This window comes from Phyllobates terribilis, unplaced genomic scaffold (assembly GCF_046119375.1).
Source record: "Phyllobates terribilis strain yellow unplaced genomic scaffold, ASM4611937v1 Scaffold_120__1_contigs__length_5212024, whole genome shotgun sequence".
In the NCBI taxonomy this organism is placed as follows: domain Eukaryota; kingdom Metazoa; phylum Chordata; class Amphibia; order Anura; family Dendrobatidae; genus Phyllobates; species Phyllobates terribilis.
In genome coordinates, this window is record NW_027362880.1 from 740,273 (window position 1) to 752,862 (window position 12,590).

Below are 12,590 nucleotides of genomic sequence, written 5' to 3' on the forward strand. Positions count from 1 at the left end.
AATTATAGCGATACCAGATTTACATTTTTTTTTATGCTATGCAATTTTTACAGACTAAAAACAGTATTTTACAAAAAAGAAAATTGATTTTGCATCGTCGCATTCTGAGAGCTGTAACTTTTTTATTTTTTTGCCGAATGAGCCATATTATGGCTTTTTTGCGGGACGATTTGGCATTTTTATTTGTATAATTTTTTTTACATTCAACTTTTTGATCGCTTTTTATTCACTTTTTTGGGAGTCAGTATAATGAAAAAGCATCATTTTTGGAGTGTTTTTTTTTGCCAAACGGACTAAATAACGCAAGTTTTATAGAGCAGGTCGTTCCGGATGCGGTGATACCAATTATGTGTATGTTTCCTTTATTTTTGAGCGGCAAAACGGATTTTAGTGATGTGTGCACTTTGTGTTTTTTTTTTTACTTTCTTACCAAGTCCCACTGTGGAACATGTGTGATTGTCACTTTGATAGCTGGTCTCATACTCTGTAGTAACTCTGTACTGCAGTGTATGAGACCTATCAGTGAGTCATGTCTGATTCACTGACTGTGCCTATGAGAGCCAGCTTGTTGCTGGATCTCACAGGCCACCGTACCCTGGGATCATCACATGATCTCAGGGTACCATGGTAACCATCGGGACCTGCGATTCTCATCGCGGGGGTCCGATGGTTTTTAAGGGGGGTATTTCTTGTCATAAAGGGCCCTCAAAGTCACTTCAAATGTTATGTGGTCATTAAAAAAATGGTTTTCTAAATCTTGTTGGAAAAATGGGAAATCGCTGGTCAACTTTTAACCCTTATAGCTCCCTAACAAAAAAAATTTGGGTTCCAAAATTGTGCTGATGTAAAGTAGACATGTGGGAAATGTTATTTATTAACTATTTTGTGTGACATATCACTCTGATTTAAGGGCATGAAAATTCAAAATTTTGAAAATTGCTAAATTTTCAACATTTTTGCCAAATTTCCATTTTTTTTCACAAATATACGCAAGTCATATCGAAGAAATGTTATCACTATCATGAAAAACAATATGTCATTAAAAAGCAATCTCAGATTCAGTGGGATCGTTGAAGCGTTCCAGAGTAATTACCTCATAAAGTGACAGTGGTCAGAATTGTAAAAATTGGCCCGGTCATTAACGTGCAAACCACCTTCGGGGGTAAAGGGGTTAAGGGAAAGTTGAGTACAAAGAAAGATTGTGGTAGGAAAAGGTGCACAAGCAACCGTGATAACCGCAGCCTTGAAAGGATTGTTAAAAAAGGCCATTCAAAAATTTGGGGGAGATTCACAAGGAGTGGACTGCTGCTGGAGTAATTGCTTTAAGAGCCACCACACACAGACGTATCCAGGACATGGGCTACAAGTGTCGCATTGCTTGTGTCAAGCCCCTCATGACCAATAGACAACGCCAGAAGCGTCTTACCTGGGCCAAGTAGAAAAAGACCCAGACTGTTACTCAGTGGTTCAAGGTGTTGTTTTCAGATGAAAGTAAATTTTGCATTTCATTTGGGAATCAAGGTCCCAGAGTCTGGAGGAAGAGTGGAGAGGTCACAATCCAAGCTGCTTGAGGTCTAGTGTGAAATTTCCACAATCAGTGATGGTTTGAGGAGCCATGTCATCTGCTGGTGTAGGTCCACTGCGTTTTATCAAGACTAGTGATGAGCGAGTATGTTCTGTTAATCATTTCGCCGAGCATGCTCAGGCAAACACCGAGTATCTTTAATAAATGTAAGGAATGTATGTTTCTTAGGCATTCCTCACATGTATTAAAGCTGTCAAACAGTTGCAAATCAGGCACACGAGAGTGATTCAAACATAACACAGAGCACTCTGAAGATACTGTGTGCTCGCTCATCAATAATCAAGACCAAAGTCAGCACAGCCGTCTACCAGGACATTTTACAGCACTTCATGATTCCCTCTGCCGACAAGCATTTTGGAGATAGAAATTTCATTCTCCAGCAGGACTTGGCACCTGTCCACCCTGCCTAAAGTACCAATACCTGGTTTACACACAACAGTATCACTGTGCTTGATTGGCCAGCAAACTCACCTGACCTTAACCCCATAGAAAATCAATGGGGTATTGTCAAGAGGAAGATGAGAGACACCAGACCCAACAATGCAGACGAGCGGAAGGCTGTTATCAAAGCAACTTGGGCTTCCATAACACCTCAGCAGTGCCACAGGCTGATCACCTCCATGCCACGCCGCATTGATGCAGTAATTGATGTAAAAGGAGCCCCGACCAAGTATTGAGGGCATTTACTGAACATACATTTCAGTATGCCAACATTTCGGATTTTAAAATCATTTTTCAAGCTGGTGTTATAAAGTATTTTAATTTAATGAGATAATGACTTTTGTGTTTTCATTGGCTGTAAGCCATAATCATCAACATTAACAGAAATAAACACTTGAAATAGATCACTGTTTGTGATGACTCTATATAATATATAAGTTTCACTTTTTGTATTGAAGAACTGTAATAAATTAACTTTTAGATGATATTCTAATTTTGTGAGAAGCACCTGTATATATACAGGAAAGTCCAGGGTCACTGGAGGACACTTCTGCTGTAATTTACACCACTTTTGTGTTGTCAATGCTGAGGATTTTGTTTTCTGTCATGACTCTCCCTGCAAATTGATACCCAAACTCTTAGTTTGGAGTTGATTTTTGAGGACCTCACTCTAGCAACTCCATTTTAGTCTCCTCACTAGTGAGTCGTCTACAGTGGAGACTAAAATTATAAAAAGTCCTCTCGTATCTGAAGCTGAACCCATGCAAGTTAACCGCCTATTAAAACGTGAAAGTGCTGAGAGAAAAGAACAGAGACTTCGGGAAAATCTGTGCTTTTATTGTGGCAACACTGACCACTTTCTCGTCAATTGTCCTTCTCGACTACATAAAACAGTGGCAGTGGATCCCAACTTTTCCGAAGAAGAATCAGTCTTGTCTGAACCAGCGCCTCCAGTGAATGTGGTCATCCATTCAATTTCTTCTATTGCACCCAACAGTAAAAAACAAAAACAAGGACTCTCATTGCTTTATTTTTATCAAGTTTCAAGTTGATTCTCAATTGATTTCCACATCTGCCATGGATGATTCAGGAGCAAACGGCAATTTTATGGACATCTCTTTCGCAAAGGAACATGGGGTAAAAATTCAAAACAGACTTTCATCTATTATCATGGAAACTGTTGGCAGATCTCCACAAAATTCGGAACCAGTGAATCAAGAGACTGAACCCTTAGAGATGTTATGGAACCTAATCACCATGAGGTTTTATCCTTCCTACTAATCTCATCTCCACATTTTCCAATAATCCTGGGGTTTCCATGGCTACAGACTCAAAATCCCACTATCAATTTGGAAACCAAAGAAATGTCTTTTCCATCTACTGTACCCTTCCCACAGGCTTCACCAAATGAAGAGTTTGTAGAGGATTCTTGTGACGATACAGTGTAATACTTTAATTAGCCAGATGATTAGATGTGGTAATGCAAAAGAAATACATTATTGGGTTTTATTAGAGATTGCTGGCTGTGTTTTATTAATGTTCTGCTTGCTCTTCATTTTATGTACACTAATTTAACTTGTAAAGTGTTCAGCATTCCACTAATTTCATTACTATCTAAGCAGCCTCTAACCATTTTTCAAAAGTCGTCTAGGCCTATTGTGTAAGTGTTGAAAGAAGATCCGGCAGAGCCTTCACCACAGGGAATCTCACATGTAGACCCAGGTGATGCGGTCGACCTGAGAAAGATACCTCCACTAATGCACACTTAGCTTTGGAGGGGGTGGGTGAAAGCAGTTCTGCCCATTCAAGAGACTTGAGCCCAGAGAAGCAGAAGGGGGCATGTGTTTCTGTAGCTGTGGGACTTGGGACAGAGAATCAAGGAACATCAGAAAGATGAAAGAAGAATGAGAGACATCCTTCAGGACAGCAGATGGATTGCATGGCATCCAAAGAGACACCGATTTGTATTTCACATGATTCTAGTCTAAGGGTATCCTCCATGACTGGAAAGATATGAATTTTCTCCATTTAACCATCAGAAATACCATGGATACTTTTGGAGAGACCAGGAGAGGACAAAGAAGTCACCTGGTCCCATGGATATGTTGTTTGGGGGTTGCTAGGGTGAACCCACCAGTCGCCTAGAACCCATGGAGACATTTAGAGTTGCCAGGAGGGACCCACCGGTCGCCTGGCCCCATGGAAACTCTCAGAGAGGCCAGATTGGGACCCTCAGGTCTCCTGGCCTTGTACCTTGATGGACTGCTAGCTTCCTAAGCTTGCTGCTACCTCCTCTCTGTGGGAGCACACCAGAAGCGGGGGGGCCACTGGTTGAGGTAGTCGGCCCTGGAAGTCTCCAAAGGCGCAGTTGTTCTATCCCAGGCAGTTGAAGAAGGAAGGGTGAGACTGTGTAATGTTCCATCTTGGGCATATGATGGGATTGTTCTGTGTGTTTATTGTCAGTTTGTGGGTCAAAGTATTGCCACGCTGTTTTACCCTCACCCTGTGCTGTCTGAGTAGCGTTACGCCGACGGAAGACCCCGGGTCTTCACAATCCTGAATAATCTTCTAAACTACCATCTGTGTATAAAGAATTTGATGATGTATGTGACAAGAAAAACTCTGACAAACTCCCTTCTCATCGCCCATATGATTGTCCAATTGAACTATTGCCTGGAGCAGCAATTACCTTCGGAAGCGTTTACACACTGGCAGAGCAAGAATTAAAAACACTCAAGGGTATAAATCGATGAAAATTTAGCTAAAGGGTTTATTCGTCCATCTTCATCAACAGCAGGTGCGCCTATATTTTTTGTCAAAAAGATAGTTCCTTAAGACCCAGCGTTGATTACAAAGAATTGAATAAAATTACTGTAAAGAATAGTTACCCTCTGCCTTTGATCCCTGAGTTGCTGGACAGAGTTTGTCATGCAAAATTGTTCACAAAACTAGATCTTCGAGGGGCATATAACTTGGTTCGTGTTAGACCAGGTCATGAATAGAAAACAGCATTCAGATCACGTTATGGACACTATGAGTACTTAGTCATGTCATTTGGACTTTGCAATGCTCAGGTATAATTACATCAATCAGCAAATGAACAAAGAAAGGCATATCGTTTGTTTGGTCTCCTCAAGCACAAGATGCTTTTCTTGCCTGAAGACGAAGTTCACCACAGCTTCTATACTAATTCATCCCAATCCTGAAAATGCCTTTATTGTAGAAGTGGATGCGTTAGACGGTGCAGTGGAGGCCATTCTATCACAAAGAACAGGAACAAAAGATCTGCTACATACTTGTGCTCATTTCTCCCGTTGTTTGTGTCAGAGAAGAATTATGATTTGGAGAACAAAGAGCTCTTAGCTATCATTGCTGCTTTAACGGAATATAGACATCATCTAGAAGGAGCAGCTCAACAAATTGTTGTTCTAACTGACCACCGTAACCTTGAAATGATCAGGTCTGCTAAATGTTTGTCGATGGGAGTCTCTTTCATAATAGATTTTGTTATCTCTTACAGACCTGGCTCCCATAACAGTAAGGCTTATGCTTTATCTAGGATCTTCTCCAAAGATCCTTCTACAGCAGAACCCCCCCCCCCAACTATTCTGCCTAAGTCCCACTTCCTGGGGGTGATCCATAACAAAGACTTGCTGGAAGATATACGAGAAGCATACGAGACAGACCCAATTCTTCTGCATCCACCAGATGATATATCTCTTACATTTCAAAATAAAGTATCATTGCATCTATGTTCCAGAATCTGTGAGATTTAAAGTATTAAAACTAATCCATAACTCCAAGTTAGCAGGACACAAAGGAATTAAAAAAACACAAGAATTTCTCTCTCATTTCTTTTGGTGGCCCAATTGCCAAAAAGATGTTAAACAATATGTATCTTCCTATAGCACCTGTGCCATGTATAATACTCCCGCACATCACCAATGGGATTATTCCAGCCTCTGTAAAAATCCATCTCATCCTTAGGGCTCTACATCTATGGACTTTATTGTTGAACTACCAGTTTAAAAAAAGGGAAAGCGTTCAATCCTAGTAGTGGTGGACCAACTCACCAAAGCAGCACATTTTGTCTCCTGCACTGGTTTACTATCTTCTAAAGAGTCTGCTGATCTTGTAATTCAAAATGTGTTTCGTCTTCATGGGGTTCCAGATGAAGTCGTCTGATCGTGGAACACAATTTACATCAAGCTTCTAGAAGAATTTTTATGCAGCAATGGACATTGATGTCAGTATATCTTCTGCATTCCATCCCCAATCTAATGGGCAAACTGAACGCACAAACCAAACCTTAGAGCAATATCTCAGATGCTACATTTGTCATCTCCAGGATGACTGGGTTCATTTGCTTCCTATGGCAGAATTTTCAAAACTGGGTCAAAAATGTATTGATCCTTTTAAAATAATTGGACAAGTTAGCTCAGTAGCTTTTCGCCTTCAACTGACCACAACAATGAAGATACATCCAGTGTTCCATGTCTCTTTACTAAAGCCATTTGATCCAAATCATTTTCCAGGTTGTTGTCTACCCCCTCCTGATCCAATTAAAGTGGATGAGCAAGAACATTACACAGTTGAAAAGGTTCTGGATTCCAGAATATTCAGAAACAAGTTGCAGTAATTAATAAAGTGGCAAGGGTACGCGCCTGAAGCTAACTCCTGGGAACCTGTCAATGATCTTCGACTGCTTAAAGTTTCCCCAAAAATACCCACATAAACCAAGCCAAGCATCATCCAGAGGCCGCTGTTGAAAGGGGGAAGAAATGTTAGAATTCCAGTTGTCCTTCTACAGTTTGACCACTAGTGGCTGCTATTGTTCACCTTAATAATTGTGCTGCTATTCCGCTCCTTACCACTGGAGGCTGTTGCTGTGTTCTGCAATTGCCCTTTACTATGGCAGATTCTGATCCTGTGGGATCAATCTTGTTTCCTGTTTAGCCGCATGGACTCACTCATTGCTTGAGTATTGTGTCTAGGTGTTAGCCTAGTTTCCAGTCTCCAAGCTCCTGAACATTCTTTCCTAGATTGTTCACACCTATCTACGGATTGTTTCCTACAACTCCTTTTGCCAACTACAAGAACTTCTGCTTCTGCTCATGCTCCTTTGGCCACTGGTTTCCAGCAGTACTGTGCCTGTATCGTAACACGCCGTCCAATCAACCTTACTGCATTTGGTGGTATCTGAGCAGAAAATATCGGCCATTGGAAACCAAGCATGCCTGAAACTTCACACAGCCTCCACCATGTGTTACAGAAGATGTGCTGTGTTTGGATCATGAGCCGTTTCAAGCCTTCTCCAAACTTTATTCTTCCCATCTTTCTTATACAGGTTGATATTAGTTTCATCTGTCCAAAGAATGCTTTGCACCTTGTGGTGAACCCTCTGTATTTGCTTATTTGCTCTTATGAAGTCTGCTCTTTTATGGTGGACCTAAACACTGAAACACCTTTTTCCTGGAAAGTTTTCTTCACGTAGGTTCATATTGTGAAGGGGCTTTTCTTCACCATAGAAAGGATTCTGCAATCATCCACCACGGTTTCCTTCAGTGGGCGTGCACACCTTTTTGAGTCCCCAAGCTCAGAAATGAACTTTCTTTTTTTTGCAAAATATACCATGCTGTTAATTTAGCAACTCCTAATATTTCTGATCATTGGTAGATTTGATCTTTTCTCTTCCATTGAGAGCTCTTTTCTGTGTTATGGGGTCACAGTAACAGCTTCCAAATACAGAAGCCACACCTGGAATCAGCACAAGACCTATTACCTTCTTAATTGATGATGGATTAATGGGGGAAGAGCCCATACAGCCAGTGAAAGAGCTTTTGAAATAATTGTCCAATTACCTTTGGTCCCTTGAAAAAGATGCAGCCCCATATTAAAGAGCTGTAATTCCTAAACCCTACATCCAATTATGATGTGTGTCAGGAAAATATTAATGTCAGGGACATAACAGAATATTAGCCCCTTCTCCCATGCCCTCTCCTGTAGTGTTTGTTCAGAGATGACAATTATCCAGTGTCTTCCTGCAAATTATCACCCACAGCCAAAAGGCTTTAAACAAACATGCCTACCATGAAGTGTTACAAGCTAAAATGCAAATGTATCTCCTCTTAACACAGACCTGAGATAGATTGACACCTTCTCCCAGGCCAGAGTTTGGAGGAAAGAGGAAATGGTTCGTTACGTTCAAAGGCCCTCACAAACAATTCCCGAGCCTCAAAGGAAAATTTGTAGATGCACTGACTCCGATATGAAATATGAAATCTTGTGAGTTCCATAGGTCCGACAGTAACGGGACCCATCTGTGTAGTGACCAAATCAGCCCAGGAATGTATAGGTAGTTTTCCAGGGCTGTAACCAAAATCAGGGAGCGGAAGAACAAAAACACCAGAATAGCAGACTGCAGCTATGTGATGTGTGATATCTAAATAAAGCTAAAATCATAAGGGAAAAAATGGCGTAGTTTGCAAGCTTCTGCGATCAACGAGCGATGAGTTATTGCAGAAGTTAGCGTTTTTAATAAAAATGTTCAGGCTGGAGACCGGTCCACATGATGTCACCACAAGGGGCGTGTGGCCAGATCTCCCCTTAGGTATAAAAGAACTCATGGACAGTACAGAAGCACTCATTGCCAGGGGGGAATAAGAATTATAAGCAACGGGTCCTGTTCAATAACAGTATAATCCATCTGGGGAGCCCCTCTTCCACCTATATTGAATCATCTCCGTGATCGTATAGAGTAAGTTGTCTTCTTTTTACCCTGTTTATTTTATGTAACTGCGTATGTATTTTCATGTCTCCCTTGTAACATCCTTGAATATATTTTTCCTAAACACGGCCTCCCTTTTGGATTAAATATAAAATTTAATAGTCCTGTTTCTTTTGTTCTGTAATCGTTCCCTTCCCCGAAGCCATATGCTACCAAAACGCAGGCATCCGGCCAGGCCTGTATTATATTTCAAACTCGGCCGGTGGTGGCAGAGACTATTAATAATTGGGCTATCGTGAAGCTGACAGTGACCGTACGGAGGGCGTTAAACACGGATTCCAGGCTGTGGAACCCAGGGTGTTGCGCCATACGCTCACTGGTCGCTTACCCATACTTACATAGAGCGTAGTCTGGATCGCGTGCTCGCGTGTGTCACTGTCCAAATATTTTCTGGACCTAACTATTTAAAGATATCAAACCAAAGATGGCCAAAAATTAAGTTATTTGTAATAAAGAGAAATGACACAGGGAATAAGTATTTAACTCACTTACTTAAGTTTATTTAATACTTCACACAAAAGCCTTTGCTGGCGATGACAGCTTCAAGATACCTCCTGTATGGAGAAACTAGTCACATGCATTGCCCAGGTGTGATTTTGGCCCATTATTCCACACTAACACTCTTAAAATCCTGTGGGTCCCGTGGGGAATCTTCATCATCCTGGTAGTTGGCAGCAGATTGGCCCTAAATGCCCCAAAGTCGCTGAGGTTCTAATCCCCAGTGAGCCAATGGGATTGTAGTATATGCTGTTAACTGTTGTTGATCCAATAAAGTCTTATCTGAGTGTGGTCCCCTACCCTGCATGGTCTGAGAATTGTTATACCAACGGGAAAGGAGTACAGCAATCAATAGGATGAACCCTGGCTCATGTGGTCTTTCTAACACTGCTGCATGGACAGTGCATGCACACAGCTCTGCTACATACGCACATTTACATACACACAGCTCTGCTACATATGCATATTTATATACACAGAGCTCTGATTCACATTTACATACACACAATACGTACGTACAATATGTTAATAACATATATAGTTTCTACCTGTCTGAGTTATTTTTGATGGTCAACAAAATACGATTTTCCAGAAATTCATTTCTCACACTCTAGGTATGATAATGTCTTCTCTCTGTGTGGGATTTTTGATCTTTAAATGGGGCTGTCCACTACTTAGACAACCCCTTCTCATTTCTCATGTTTGGTCCTGTTAAAATAAAAACAATTATACAAACTTCCCATGCCTGTGCCGTTCTAGTGGTGTCAGCACTTGCATTTCCAGGGATTATATGACGTTGTTACGTCATGTAAGCCCTGTGCCCAATCAGCCCTGGCATGACTGTCTCCACCTTTGGACACATCGAACAATAAGAGAAAGTCAGAAAGCAGCTGTAGCCCTGGCTTCCTGTTGTTGTTCAATCTGTCTGAAGTCGGGGACAGTGAAGCTGGCGCTGACTGGGCGCAGCGCTCGTGTGATGTAACAACCTCACAATAGCCCGGGTACACAAGTGCAGACATGGCTGGAACAGCGACGACACAGAGGGTGAGTATGAGTGTTTTTATTTTAATGAGGCCAAACATGAGGAATGACAAGTGGTTGCCCTAGTATTGGACAACCCCATTAGGAAGATACAATTTTCAGTTAAAACTTGTCAAACATTCTGAACATGAAAACCGCTTATCCCCTGTATGAATTCTCTGGGGCTTAATCAAATCTGATTTCTGGTTAAAACATTTCCCACATTCTCAACAGGAAAAAGGCCTCACTTCTGTGTGGGTTCTCTGGTGGTTATCAAGATTCTGTTTCCGGTTAAAACATTTCCCACATTCTGAACATGAAAAAGGCTTCTCCCCTGTGTGGGTTCTCTGGTGGTTATCAAGATTCTGTTTCCGGATAAAACATTTCCCACATTCTGAACATGAAAAAGGCTTCTCCCCTGTGTGGGTTCTCTGGTGGTTATCAAGATTCTGTTTCCGGATAAAACATTTCCCACATTCTGAACATGAAAAAGGCTTCTCCCCTATGTGGGTTCTCTGGTGGCTATGAAGATGTGATTTCCAGCTAAAACATTTCCCACATTCTGAGCATGAAAAAGGCTTCTCTCCTGTGTGGGTTCTTTGGTGTATAGAAACATCTGATTTCCATTTAAAACATTTCCCACATTCTGAACATGAAAAAGGCTTCTCCCCTGTGTGAGTTCTCTGGTGGTTATCAAGATTCTGTTTCCGGTTAAAACATTTCCCACATTCTGAACAAGAAAAAGGCTTCTCCCCTGTGTGGGTTCTCTGGTGGCTACGAAGATGTGATTTCCAGCTAAAACATTTCCCACATTCAGAGCATGAAAAAGGCTTCTCCCCTGTGTGGGTTCTTTGGTGTATAACAACATCTGTTTTCCATTTAAAACATTTCCCACATTCTGAACATGAAAAAGGCTTCTCCCCTGTGTGAGTTCTCTGGTGGTTATCAAGATTCTGTTTCCGGTTAAAACATTTCCCACATTCTGAACATGAAAAAGGCTTCTCCCCTGTGTGAGTTCTCTGGTGGTTATCAAGATCCTGTTTCCATTTAAAACATTTCCCACATTCTGAACATGAAAAAGGCTTCTCCCCTGTGTGAGTTCTCTGGTGGTTATCAAGATTGTGTTTCCGGTTAAAACATTTCCCACATTCTGAACATGAAAAAGGCTTCTCCCCTGTGTGGGTCCTCTGGTGGTTATCAAGATTCTGTTTCCGGTTAAAACATTTCCCACATTCTGAACATGAAAAAGACTTCTTCCCTGTGTGCGCTATTTGGTGCAAAACAAGACTACATTTATGTCTAAAATATTTCCCACATTCTGAACAGGAAAAAGGCTTCTCCCCTGTGTGTGTTCTCTGGTGACTAAGAAGAGATGATTTCTTCATAAAACATTTCCCACATTCTGAACATGAAAATGGCTTCTCCCCTGTGTGAGTTCTCTGGTGACGAACAAGCTTCGATTTCAGGTTAAAACATTTCCCACACTTGGAACAATAAAATATATTCTCTGCTGTGTGAATGTCTTGATTCTTAATAATAAACTTTTGGAGAGGAAATCTATTTCCATAATCTGAACGTGAAAATGGATTATTTGCTTTAGGAGCAGTTTGATTTTTAATGCTTATTTTGTGACTTTGATTTTCCTTAGTAGTCGGTAACAAATCAGAAGACAGGATCTGTTTCAATGGATCAGATGACAGATCTTTGCTGTGAAGGGATGATGATATATATGGAGTAATGGCATTCACTTTAATTGCATCTTGTGGGATCTCAAGATCATCGGATTTAAAAATTGAAGATGTCGGCTGTCCCTCTGATCTCCTGGTACAGTCATCTGCCAAGAATAAAAACAATTATAATTTTTTAATAAAATATCCTTGAATGTAATATTTTTGAACATTTCTACTTATTGTTAACTGTTAGTAACAATGGCAGTTACATAGAAAAATGTTATTATTCACCAAGACAATGACAGTTCACAGTCTAATAGAAAACCTCATAGCATGAACCAGTAGAGTGTGGTGTTCAATTGTTTGTTCATTCTGCCTCCAAAATATGGAATAAAAAGCCACTAAACAATGTTATGTAGGCGAAAATAATACCAATAAAAACTTCTACTCATCCTGCAAAAAAACAAGTCCCCACTCAGGTCCATTATCTGTCAGTGGAAAAACAGGTTTCCACATTATTAGTGGCTCAAAGGCTCTTAAAAAGAAGCATGGCTTCCATAAACCAATCCAGCAATATCCGCTCTCCCCA

The 12,590-nt window shown here is 40.9% G+C and overlaps 1 pseudogene; it reads right to left on the reverse strand.

Moving 5' to 3' along the window:
* Positions 1–9,285: 9,285 nt before the first annotated feature.
* The window catches only part of LOC141201649 (uncharacterized), a 58,683-nt pseudogene continuing 55,378 nt past the window's right edge, over positions 9,286–12,590 (reverse strand).